Raw genomic sequence first — 14,504 nt, 5'->3', positions numbered from 1 at the left:
GACATGCAGCAGCAAAATACAGATAGGTAAAACAAAAAAATGACATGCTTTGTCAACAAATTAAACAAAGAAACAATACAACAGAAATAAACACAAATAACACCACCATATAAGATTAAAGAAATGTTAACGATGGATGAGTATATGCATGTTAAATCCTTTCTCATTTTTTCTTTTAAGAAAACATAATGATAGAAAGTAGGATGAGAGCAATCTTTAGAAACAAACAAAAAAAGAAGCCAATTGTTGTTGTTGTTATTATTATTATTATTATTATTATTATTATTTTGCTTTTCCTTTTCTCACAAATGATGTTAATGTACAGCTTAGAGTCTTGCAATCTTACCCTGATTAGCTGGTAACGCCTTCTAACAATTTTGCAGTACCTAGGAGTCTTTAACAAGTATTGAGTCAACTAGTGTGAAACCCAATGTTCTGAAAGGTTTATGACTTATTTTATTTGGCATACCTTGGAGAGATTATTGAACGTAGACTTGAACCATAACATTCATTTCCTAATCCATAATTAGTAAAAGTTGCCAAAAGTTAACAGTAGATTCAAATACAGCACATAATAAACAGAAAAAAATAGCTTAGAGTTTAACACCAAAATCTTCCTTCCTTTCATGCAAAATACACTGAAAACTTGAAGAGCAGCATAGAGAACACTGAAACAGTATAGCCAGTGTCAAGCTGTGAGAACTTCAATAAGATCTTCAGAGTCAAATCTTGTCTCAAGTGAATAGGCATATAATTTACACAGTGAGGAAATTAGAAACAGTTCACGAATTACCTGTAATTACTGAGCTGGGGTTTGATTTTACATGTTTCCCACACAGTCCCAATATATTCAGACTGTTTGACAGATTATTTTACTATTAAAAGGTTTCCTGTCATTCTCTCAATTAAAGTCTTTGAGTCACACCAACATTTTCTAGTTCTTTACTTCTGATAAATAGCCCTATTCGATCCTCAGACTTTAATCTGCTGATTTCTCTACACTGGAGACACAGCAAACAGCGCGAGATCACTCTCTTATCTTGGGTATTGATGTTTACACCTGTTTTTCAACAGGGAAAATGCTCTCTGGCCAGTCAAATTAAGAAAACTGAAAATTTAAGGGTGCTGCATTAATCACTAGGGAAAATGGGTATTGCCTGCAGTGCGATTACTATGATCGTAAAGTAGAACTGACTTTAACAACATTATAAATGCATAAATATTATGTATATGTACATATACACTCCTTGTTTACTATTTTTCATAATACCTTCTTATTTTTGTGGTACACTTCCCTAAATAGTTTGCAGGCTGGAGGTAAATGAAACATGCTTTATAAGTTTTTAAAAATTGTGAACTTTTCATTTTCAAAGGTATGTAAAATAGAAAATAATACATTCTTCATCTGTTAGCAAAATCATTTACTCATTAGGATCTCAAAATATATTTATTTAATTAATGCAAAGGGAAATATCTTCCAGGACTATCAAATGTAAGAATATACAATAATATTAGTCTTTTAACACTCAATGTAAATAACATAATATTACCAAACCCATTACAGATTATATAAATATTAGGTATTTGCTATCAGACAACAGGTTAGAATGATGCCACTGGATCTCAAAAGCAGCCTTCTAATATCATTTGATTCTTAAGAACTAGAAAACAAACAAGTTTTGTTTTTTTGTTTTGTTTTGTTTTTAGTTTAGCCAAAAAAGCCCATGATTTGGATCATTTTTCCTTATTTCATGTCACTAAAATGGATAATAATAACTCTTGATTTGTTTTGGAGTCTGTATATATTATCAGGTACTATGAGTATTCTTGCATAAACCAAATAACAATCTTATTTCCTATAATTGTGAAAAATGCATGAAATACATGTTTTTTTTCCTAGGCTAATTTTCCAAAAATGAAAACAAAACAAAACATTGTTTTAATAATTGTTAATCTACTTTAAAAGAACAGCCCCTGAGTCTTTTAAAGTGTCCAGATAGATGAGATGATACAACAAATTATTATTGACTCAGAGTCTGGTTCCTGCTTATCTGCTCATCATCCTCACTCACCCTCCCCTCTTGACTTCATATGTACCTCAAAACAAATTGGCTGAAAGTAATTTGATGCAAACTATCTTGGCCACCATGGCAATTGGATCAAGAAAATGACTTGCTAAGAAACCTTTCCCAGTCACTGTTACATGTTTTTAATTACTACTAACTTTATTTCATCTATGGGTTCTAAAACATTTTAAACATTTTTATTTTTTCAAAAAATTTTAGGACTTCTTCATTCCATTCTTTCTTTTTACTGTACATTGATAGTCATTCACTTATTTCGACTTTATTATGCAACAGAAAAAGTTGAAATAGCCTAAATATTCAACAGCAGAAGATAAATCAGAATCAACTACAATTCAACAATGAAAGGTTAGTTGGAATTAGTTGAATTTTCAGAAAGACCAAGAAAATTGTATGATACTCCTCTACTATCCAAACTTTCTTGACAATTAATTCTTGAAGGGAAAAACTCTGTTTACTTTATTGTGGAGACCCTAGCACAATTTAGAATTTTAATAAATATTTACAAAATGAATTTGTTCATAGCATTATAAACATGTAACATATTTTTAGGGATCTAGAAAAAAATCACTCTTTTTTTTTACAGGGTAAACAAAGATTTCATTACTTTGCTCAAAACAAAACAAAACAAACAAACAAAAAACATCCTTCTCTGTCTTTAACACAGACATACAATTGTTATTTTCTGAAGTATAAATTTTCAAGACCACAACCTACAACTTCTTCCTTCAATAAATACCCCTGGTAACAAAATAAATCTTTGCCTACGCATCCTGCTACTTTGAAAGCAGTGTGAGCCTTTTCTGAGATTTATGTCCTCCATGTCTCTTTATGAACTTTATCCATTTTGCCTAATTTGAAACTTTCAGAGAAAGGGTAGAAGGCCAGGAGGGCTCATTAAACAGATCCTTTGTGATCAGTGGTGAATGATCACAACAAATTTATGAGTTGTCTGTTATCCCCACTTAATGGATGAGACAACTGTGAGATAGAATTTCTTTGTTTCTAAAATTATATATAGAGGTGTGTATGTGTGTGTATACATATATGTTATATGTGTCACATACATGTTATATTACATAAAGAATATTTTATTTAATTAGCATAATGAAGAGATATCTCCAACACTTCCATCTCAAGATCATTTTAGCATCATGAGTGTAACTGTAACTCTTCTCAAAACAAAAATTTTAAAGACTGTCTTGTTTTCCTAACTCCAAACACCTATCTCTCGGGTTTTCACTCCTACAAGCAAGTGGCAGCATTTGGCATCATTCATAACTGTTAGTAATTAGTCCTGGTTCTGTGTATTTACTTTTGGCTTTTTATTTAGACATTGATTGTAAAAAGGAAGCTACATTTTTATAAGAAAATATGAAATTGGATACACTAAAACTAATCATCAGCCTCATTTTTTATATATCTAGAATACTGAACATTTTAAAAACTATTATACTGTCAGTACAAAGAATACTCCATCAAATGTAGTACAGGATAGAAAATATAGGTCATTTTTCTCCTTCTAAGACATCAATTTTTTATTTTTCCCAAGAATACAAACGCACAAATTTATATGCAGAAGAATTATACACATACACACACACATAAGGAAAATAACTAAATCCTAGCTCGACATTAATTTATTACTTCTGTTCATAAGTCAAGATAATTAGTAGTCATATTAATAAGTGATTTTCTGAATATGACTTGCCAATTTTAGTTCTTAGTATATGCCTTACATGTTAAGATCCTATGATTAAAGAATATTTGAACATGGACACTGAGATAACTATAAATAAAAATAGAGAAATTAATGGCATGTAACATATACTCTACAAATATTAAAATTCAGAAATGATAACTATCTAATAGGTCAATCCATTAACTTCATGAAAGCGCATCTGTGATTTCTTCATTAAAAAAGATAGGCTCAAATTTTTGTTATTTTCCTTGCAGAGTGTGTTAATTTAATAAACTACTATTAAATGTACCTGACAGAAAAAGGGGTTACAAAGAAGTTCTGCATCTATAATTTGCAAGAGAAATGAATTGTATTATATATTTTCTAGACATTGAGAATTAAAGAATGAAACATTAGTAATTGCTAAAATATATATAGTGGATAGAGTTCGATCGGTAGCGGGAGCAGAGAGCGGACCCCGGAGAGCCCTGAGCAGCCCACTGCTGCCACTGCAGGCCCGGTCACCAGCATCGCAAAGGTGAGCAGCGAGGCGGAGTCCCAGCAGCCGCCCGCTGCCCCAGCCCTCAGCGCTGCCCACACCAAGCCCAGCACCACCCGCAGTGGCGTAGGGAGTGGGCAGCGGTGACCTTACATCTGCGGTGCCTGCCGGTGGGGACACGAAGGTTATTGCAAGGAAGGTTTTGGGAACAGTAAAATGGTTCAACAGCAATGACACCGTGAAAGATGGATTTGTACACCAGACTGCCCTAGAGAAGAATAACCCCAGGAAATACCTTCGCAGTGTAGGAGATGGAGAGAGAGACTGTGGAGTTAGATGTTGTGAAGGAAAAAAGGGTGCAGAGGCAGCAAATGTCACAGGCCCTGGTGGAGTACCAGTGCAAGGCAGTCAATACGCAGCAGACCGTAACCATGATAGACGCTATGCACGTCCCAGGAGTCAGGAGTCCTCCACACAATTACCAGCAGAGTTATTGGTGAGGATGGGGGAAAGAAGGGAAGGAAAGGGCTCCCGGAGGCCAGGCCCTACTGCAGGCATAGTTCCCACCTCACTGTACGCAGAGACCCTATGGGCACCAAACACAGTATCCCAACGCCCCTGTGCAGGGGAAGTGATGGAGGGTGCTGACAACCAGGGTGCAGGAGAACCAGTGTGACAGAACATGCATCGGGCTGTAGACCATGATTCCGCAGGGGCCCTCCTCGCCAAAGCCAGCCTAGAGAGGACGGCAATGAAGAAAGGAAAATCAAAAGATGACACCCAAGGTCAGCAGCCATCTCAACGTCGGTACAACCTTAACTCCAATTACTAAGGCAGACGCCCAGAAAACGCTAAACCACCAGATGGCAAAGAGACAAATGCAGCAGATCCACCAGCTGAGAATTTGTCTGCTCCCAAAGCCGAGGATAGCGGGGCCGAGTAAATGCTGGCTTACCATCTCCACCATCAACCGGTTTAGTCATCCAACAAGAAGTAATGAATATGAAATTCCAGCATAAGAAATGAAGAAGAATTGGAGCTAAAAACGTTGAATGCTTGCTTTTTGCCCGTTGACCAGATAACTAGAACTATCTGCATTGTCTGGGCAGCATGGAGTTTTTATTATTTTTAACTAAAGACGTTTCTTTTTGGTAATGACAAATATATTTAAAAAGAAATCTGGTTTTTCTTAATACACCTTTAAAGATTTTAAAATTGTTTCATATCTGGTCAAGCTGAGATGTTTAAGGACTTCATTTTTAATTTGTAATACAAATTTACAACTTGAGTTGTTTTGTTTTTTAAGTCAATAAATTGCAAGCACCTGTTAATAAAGATCTTAAATAATTTATATATATATACATGATAAAATATATATATATTTGATAAAATCATATATATATATGATAAAAAAGGTATTTTGGGAAGTGAAAATAACTAGATTTTATTTGTGTAGATCGGATCAGAGAAATTAGTAAATATGTATAAATTATTTAGATATAATTTAAATCCAAACAAGAGAAATTTCAAGAACATTTTTCAAAATCAGAATTAAAAACATATTCTATTTAATAAGAAATTGTTAATAAGAAATTGTTAATTGTTAATAAGAAGCTGCTATATAACAATATTTTTAAGTTGTTAAAAAAATTTGATCACTATATACCAGGGGTGCCAAAAACATGTATACACATCACTTGGCATTCGTCTTTTGTTATTGGTATATATTGAGTATTACAATTTTAATGCAGTTTTTTTCTTCCTTAAAGTGTGTGTACATTTTTTGACACCCTCTGTATATAATTGTGTAACACCGATTTCTATGAAATTGTGATTTTGTATTTTAAATCTTTTGCTAGCAAATTAAATCTTAGGGAATTACTTTTTCACTATATACTAAAATGGATAAAACTTGCGAAAATAACTTTATGATTTAAATAGGATATTAAAATAAATTCTGAGAGGTCTATGTTTCATTATCAAATATATATGTGTGTGTGTGTGTGTGTGTGTGTGTGTGTGTGTGTGTGTATATATATATAAAATTACATATGTAGTAATTGAGGGGATTCCTTTAAAGGAAAAAAATGTGAGCATTTTATTGATGGGAAACTGAGAAAAGTAAAGGTTTCAAGTCATAAAAATATTTCCTTAGAGTTTTACCTATACATGAGGTGTGAACTATAAATTATACTTTTCATATAAAGTACTGTTCTCATGTAAAAGAAAAATTCAGGAGTATTTCAATAATGTCAGACAGAACACCAATTCTAGTCAAGTGTACAATTGTATATTCAGACAATATCTAAGAAGGTTACAAAAGTCATTCATATGAGTGAATGTTGGGTTACAAATAAATGCAACAAAAATAACGTGGATTACTTCTATAAGAACCTAATTATTTGAAGAAGCACAGTTGCAGCTCATACAACAAAGTAGTTCAATCAGGAAACTGAAATCTGGGTCCAAGGACTGTGGCTAAACATTGTTATGATAAATTCATCAGCCCATCACCTCTGCTGCTCAACCTGCATGACTCTGATATGAACTCCACACTGCACCCATCATTGTTTTGGGGTGCCACAATGTTAAAGTTCTGGAACAAGAGGGGCTAGAGCCCCTTAAAACATATATGCTTGGCTTTTTTTACTTTATTTCTCATAATGCCACTTTAAGATGAACAAAGAAGCTGCAGCCCAGCACACAAGAAAACATCTGACCTTGACACAAGTGCTTTTCCAAGTTCCAGACTCAACTATTTCTGTTGTCACTTCTGCCATGTTCTCAGAGCCACATCCTGTTTCATAACATTAGTTTCCTCTTTCTTGTCTGTCCTTCAATTGCAGTTTAAATATGACCTCATTTGTCAAGCATTCCCCAATACTACAAAAAGATAATAGCTTCCTTCAATGCACTTTCAAGCACTTTGCATACACCTATGCATATGCGTATTGCATATTATATCACCATGATATTTGTGTATCTCTCAAATAAACTGTAAGTGCAGTCTTTATGATTCAACATGTCTTTGTTTATTAAAACATCACTTTGCTTTGGGACAAATTTACTCTGACCCACCCCTTGGTATTACCTAATCCTCACGTTAGAATAGCCCCCCTTTCTTGTTGTACCTAGTAAAATGCTACTCTCAAGTTTCAGCCTGATTTCCACCTGCTCTGTGGAGACATCCTTGATCAGCTAAATCCCAACTGATTTCCCTTAGTTCTGAATATCCGTCATGCTTTCTGAGTTTATCTACTGCTTCCCTCACATTGTAGCAATACCGCCTCCACCCCATGACAATGATGCTTCCGTTCATGACACAATACTATGGGCACACCGTACCCAGAGTTACATGCCTTTCACCAGCTGCACATCTCTCTTGCCCTTCTGCAGTGGAAAAGCATTACAAAATGCATGATGGTACGGTACCATTTAAAAATGCTTCTCTAATTTACATAATCAATGAATACACTCTACTGTTCTAAGTCTTATTAATAATAAAGCTCACCCTACACAGAATATACATCAAAGCTCTTCATGAAATCAGTGGATGAAAACGGGGAGGCTATAACATTCGTTTGGCACTGAACATGAATTAGTTGATTTTATTTTTTTTTTCCCATGAACCAACAAGATGATAAGATAACAGAGTACAGACACCATGGTATAAGTCTGTGCTTCTCAGGGTACCTAGCTCTATGATTTGAATTTGACTGGGGCTTTATAAATAATATTCCTTCTAGTGGTAATGACAATGATGTCAGGAGATAGGGAATAGCATCATTTTTAATAACGTGAATCAGTAACTGAGCCTTACACATAGTTAATTCCTGCAAAAATTGCTTCCCTCTCCTTTTACCATGCATGAGGTAATTTTTAGGAATTCCTGCCAAGAGTCTTCGGGTCTAAATATATGTATATAAATGCAGCATACTAAAGAATCTTACATTGTGAATGCAGTTTTCCAATGATTTTAAAGTGTTAGAGCTCTAAGTCATAACATTCAATTCAAAACAATAGAAAAGTGCCCTTTTTTTTCACATCCTAATGAAGGATTTTTTAAAAATGCAACCACATTTTGTTACTGGAGCTTATTAGAGCACAACAGATCCTGTATAACCTTGTCAAAATGAAAGCAGGTACAACAAGCGCTGCATACAATAAATTGTAGAGTGGTACAGCACCTTTTTTCCAATAACGAGCTTTTCAGGTTAAAGGTATGTCTGTTCTCTACAAATGCAGTGTACAATAATTTCTAACTTGTCAACCTGTTTTGTTTTGTGGCAGTTCCTCTTTTTAAAAATGGCATTCTGAGCCATTCAGAATGGATTTTTGAAGCAAAATTAAGTCTAAAGAGTCCCAGAAGCTTAAGCACTTGTTTCTCTCCAAGGACTAGTGTTCAATAGGAAGAAAAATACCATTTAGTCTTGACTCTATATGTCTGCTTCCTTTCTGCTTTATGTCAATAACTTCCCAGGGTGGTTCCAGGGTAATCGAGTGAATCCAAACCAAGGATTATTAGTGGAGATACAGAAGGGTCAGAACTCGATGTATATTAGAAGTATTAAGGTAAGAAGTGTCTTTTTGATGGAAGCTATTCACATTTCCTAGCCTTCAAAATAATAGGGCACCCTTAACCATTCTACTGGTAATTGCACTGCCACTGGCAGCAACTGCAAGAGAGAAAGTTGACTGAATTTGCTTTTTGGCCTGGGCAGAGAACGATGTTTATCTGTTCCCATTATGCTCAGCTACATGTAGCAGCCTATTTGAATTACAGCATAAGAACAGAGAAAGCACCAAGGCTCTTACTTAAATGACAACCTACAGGTTGACAAGGCCTCAACTCGCCAGTGCATCCCTCCACCTCGAGTGTCATATGGTAACCTCATCCGCTTTATAAAAAGAACCCTTTTAAAAATGAGATTTGAATAAACCCCTTTTCATCCCTCTGATGGCTTCACATACTAAATGAAATCCTTATCCAGTAATAATAATAAAAAAGCTATTCTTGAAAAATGAAAAGTACTGAAATTTTAAACTGTAGGCGGTAACCAAAGATCCTATGTAATTACAAGAAAAGTTTATGAATAAAATCAATCTGTTATTTGAAACAAGTGTACATTTTTTTTTCTTTTTTTTTCCTTTTGAAATACCCCTTTACATTCCAAACGAACAAAAGTAAAGTGAAATTTAAAGTAGAAAAAAAAATGTCTTTGAAGTGGATGATCTTACACTATTTAGCTCCACCTACTTCAATACTATGAGCTTGCTTCTAAAAGTACTTTACCAAAAAGTAAATCAGATGATTTGCTCAAATACTTTCAGTTTTGTGAGGATGTCAGTTTCTTAAGGGAGAATAGTACTATCAGCCATTAAAAGAAAAACTTAAATGTTAATATACACAAGGGAAGTGTAATGTAATAGAAAAAATCTGATTGAGAAATCCAGATATTTGGAGTTTTCATCTAGTCTATGTGATAATACAGCTGAGCGACATTTTGTATATAATTTAACCTCCACCCAACTATGCTTTCTCATCTAAAAAATGAAGAGTTTAGATCTGGTCATTTATATAAATGCTTTTGGACCATGCATGTTCTTAATTAGTGATGGATCACAGTTGATATTCTAAAAGAAAAAAACACCTTTACTCAAGAAACGTGAATGGACACATTTCTGCATATGACTTTACAAGATGCATAGTCCCTAAATATGTTGGCTCATATTTTTAAAATGCAGAAGTAAGCTCATATGAGGTTTCATTTTGTAAATCATATAACTCTCTCAACTTCAAGATATGTAATCCCACGTGTACTTGAAAAAAAATTAATGGTAATATAAATGTGATAATAAGAAATGTTAATGTCAGTGAACTTTTTAGAAGACAAAAATAACTCTTTGTATTAAGCCACTCATATTTAAATACATCATGCTTATGGTTAAAATCTTACTTACACTTTTTCTGCTTGATCTTATTTTTCCCAATGTTAATTTTTATAGTGCAAAAAAGTTCCTTAACTCATATTAAGTTATATATTTATGTTACTATATAGATTTCTTACCATGAAACTTAGTAGAAATATTTCTCAGTTTTTATCTTGATTCCCTTTTTTTATTTACTACACAAATTCCACCCCCCACCCCCAAAAAAAAAATAGTAACAGTGGGTTCCAGAATCCTGAACTAAATATCCTTAGGGCTGAACTAAATTGTGCTACTGTACTATGTTACCAAAAACATATAAGTTCATAAATGTTGTCATTAAACTGGAAGTTATTACAGAGCGCTAATTTTAGTGAATTCTAATTTTCACATACGTTTGTTGTCTGATAATTTTTTAAAGGAAGTAAAATTCATCCAAATATAATTAATATTGTAATATAAAGCTTTAAATAAAAATTAAATTAGAATGTGGGAATGTTTCGAACACAATTATTATAAATGTGCTATCCTGTAATTTAACAAAAGTAACATGGCCATTTGCAGATAATTTCTGTGCCTGCATATTAATAAATAGACCCACTTTGATGTATTCATAGAAGATAATCCCTAATAAACACCAAGAACAATGTTAAGCAGAAACACCTACTGAACTCCATTTTTAATACCCTCTCCTATCACCTATATCCCTAATGTTCAGAGTTCTCATACAAAGCAAGTTCTTTCTTCACCTCAGAAAAGATCATTTAAAAAAAGAAACGATTCCTGTATGGGATTTAGTGATGAAACTTGATAACATTCCCAAATTATCTACTTTCATATCATGTTCTCGATAACTTTTTACCAAAGTAATATATTTCTAATTGTGGAATTTCATATTTTCCTGGATATGTCTCCTGGAATATTACAATAATTGTGGAAACCCTGAATACATCTCTGAAATTTCATCATGATGAAAACCTGAGTGGAAAGATTTCACTGTTTTATTTTTACTAAGAAGTCCAGGTATAATTTATTATAGGATCCACAGTGCCAGGCCTAGCATTTTGCATATAGTAAAGTTTCAAAAAATACTTCCTGAAATAGCAAACTATCAGGTACTATAGGGTTGTGATGTGGATTTTCAGTCTATGTCTGAAGTTTTATATTTGGCATTTATAAATGTTGTCTTTATAAGAGATGATATAGGTTTTCAAAAAACAAATAAATTTTTACTTAGCAATAATCATAGAATTTTTGAATAAAAAAGAACGGATATGTGAACTCAATGGCACAACTCTCCTAATTTCAAAGATTTGCATTAGATATATTAATTCTTCTATACACAGTTATTCATATTGTGCACTACTTAACTCTATAAGGCACCCTTTACATATGGATAACCAAGTAAGTACCGGGGGTGCCAAAAAATGTACACATTTTAAGAGATGTTATCTATGTATTACTTTTTGAAGTTGAATTGAATTATAGTAGCAATGTGTAATTGCAGAAGTCAAACATGACTTGTATTCATCTTCTATTATTGGTAGATATTGAGTATTACATTTTTAATAGTTTTTTTTTCTTTGTTAAAATATGTATACATTTTTTTGGCACGCTCTGTATATCTCACTTCCCAAAATAAGGTGAAAGTTAAAGGTCTTGATTTTGGTGATCAAGGAATGAATATCAATTACCCTGGTGGTGCTCAGAAATTAGGACAGTGTATATATACACACCTATGCATATGTATGTAAGTATATATGTGTATGTATGTGGATATGGGTGTGCATGTAAATATAGATATAAACATACATGCATATATTATTTTATTAAAGTTTCTTCTGTTGAAAAGTGAGGGAGAGACAGAGACAAATAAATGTAATTGTTAAAGGAATACATGTGATTGCTTACTATTTAAAAAGCACTGTTGTACGAGCTAGAGATACAGAGATAAGATACACCAGATCTTTGTTTTCAAGGAAGTCAGTATCTACTGAGTGGACATAGAATATATTAACATGTACAGATACATTATGCATATATAGTATATGCACACAAATGCATGAATATATTATATACATATATGTATACATATAAACATACATGTATGTGCATATATACATAGGCACATATATAAGCAAATGTACAAACAACTGAAATATCAATATATGATAAATCTCCTGCAGGGAATTAAAGTGATGCATGACAAGTGTCTGCTTTCAATTGGAGTGGACAGAAAATTACTGAGAGCTGAATGATAAGAAATCATTCTCGCAAAGACCAGCATTCATGACAGCATTTCTTCTACTTCATGGACAAGCATCCGGGCAGAGGCAAGGTTCCTAACAAGAGAATGAGCTCGATGTCTTGGAGGACTTGAAAGAGGACCAGGAAAACAAAAGAGATTGCATGGAGAGTGATGAGACGTCATAGGTGTAGGTGATAGCATTATTATGTTGGGTTTGATAAGCAAGGGTAATAAGGATTGGGGTTTTATGTTAAGTGTGATGAAGTGCCTTTGGATAAATGTAAATGGAGGGAAGACGTGAAGGAACATGCATTTAAATTATTTATGTATTGTAGGTGTGAAACATAGATTGGAGAGGTAGAAGCTGGAAGCAGGGAGCCCACTAAACAGTGTTTCAATAGTCTAGACTAGAGGGGGTGGACAGAAGTACACACACTGGGAGAATGGTTTGGAAATAATGTCAAGAGAATTTGCTGATAAATTGTAGGGAAGCATAGAGAGGAATCAAGGAGAAAGCTTAGATTCTGGAATAAGTCCATGAAACACTGTTATAATGTCTGTGAGAACTATATTGTAGGAAGCTACAAAGCAAGTTTTATGTAAAATCCGTATCTGCTAGTTAGACATGCCATTGTTTCTGAAAACAAATGCCAAACATTTCCCCCATAGGCCACTGCATATTGTTCAAATTCTCTAATGAATAAATGCATATATATTTGGGTAGAAGAGCTCTGTACATTTTGTAAAGCTACAATATAGCCTTCTCTGCGTGCACACACATGTACACACACACACACACACACACACACACACACCCCTAGAAAGCCTGATTGCCATGGGTTCTATCCTTCTGTGTACCTTACTGCTACTCAGAGAAAATATTATATATGAATAGTGAGGGAAAATATATTTGAAATTGTTGAGTGGTGTCCTCTTTCCTGCTTTCAGACAGGAATGGGAGTTTTCCTCTTGGACATTGGAGTCAGTGCTCCATCTGCGTACCACAGACACACTTCAGGATGCTACTATCTCTGAACAGAATTTTTACTCTGAAAGGTAAAACCTTAATTGATTCACTTCACTCTCATTTTAAAACAAAGAGATGGAATTAAGCCTAAACTCTGTGGAATACGTCTGTACAAACACACACCTTTTAAAATGTTTTATAATGAAAACAGTGCTCCTGTCGCCACTATTTTATCCCATTCCATTTCTCTCTGCAGAGCGACAGCACATTCGTCCAGAGGTACACCTTTCCCACAGACATCACAGCTATTCCTGCTTATTCACATCCAGAGACGAAACGTTTTATCTCAGCGATTAAAGAAGGTACTGTTTTAAGACTCGTCCACCTAGTTGACCGTCTGGAAATTCTCAACTGGAGATGAGAGCAGCGAGCACAGGGCTCTCCCATTCGTGCTGTTTGTTGCTCCATATGGGTGTCTTTTCTATCCTTTTTTTTTTCCTATGGTGTATATTTTTCCATCTATGCTTCTAAAGAAAGCTTCTCCAAAGGAAAAACGCTCATTATAAGTACACAGAATTAATTTACCAACTGGTAGGTCTGTTTCCATGGGAGGGAACAGATTTTAGCTGAATTCTTTTTTAGTGTTTGCTAGGCTGTACATCTGTCCATAATCCCGGCTTCTTTTTCCTGCTCCCCACCCACTCATCTGAGCTTAAAGATTCACTGTCTCATTTCCATCCTGGTCTGTATTGCCGCCTTTCCTAATAGTACGACCAAGTAAAAAAAAACAAAAATCATGTAGTTTCGCAGTGTTTCTAAATGTTTAATTGCTGGATAATTGTAATAGTAAATGTAAATGTGACTGCCAACTTTTTAGACTAGCTGCATATTTACTATGAAGCACAGAAGTACATTTTTCATGTTAATGTAATGAAAGTCCTCATTAACTTTCAAATCAAGTATAACATGAATATGTGAAATATATACTGCAAGACTAAGAAAGTGTATATTATAATCATATCTGCTTAATTCTAGGGTAAAATAAATTTAAAAACAAATTTGGGATATTACTTTATGATATTCATAATCTGTTTCAC

At 34.0% G+C, this 14,504-nt stretch overlaps 1 protein-coding gene and 1 pseudogene across 3 annotated transcripts in view; one reads left to right on the top strand and one right to left on the bottom strand.

The window, feature by feature from the left end:
• The window catches only part of CADM2 (cell adhesion molecule 2), a 1,072,141-nt gene that overhangs the window by 72,247 nt on the left and 985,390 nt on the right, over positions 1-14,504 (bottom strand). The gene's annotated exons all lie outside the window — the stretch shown is intronic.
• On the top strand, positions 4-5,207 carry LOC117037522 (Y-box-binding protein 1-like; annotated as a pseudogene).

This window comes from Rhinolophus ferrumequinum, chromosome 2, assembly GCF_004115265.2.
Source record: "Rhinolophus ferrumequinum isolate MPI-CBG mRhiFer1 chromosome 2, mRhiFer1_v1.p, whole genome shotgun sequence".
Classification (NCBI taxonomy): domain Eukaryota; kingdom Metazoa; phylum Chordata; class Mammalia; order Chiroptera; family Rhinolophidae; genus Rhinolophus; species Rhinolophus ferrumequinum.
The sequence above is the reverse complement of the archived record's forward strand: the minus strand, read 5'-3'. Positions and strand labels throughout refer to the sequence as shown.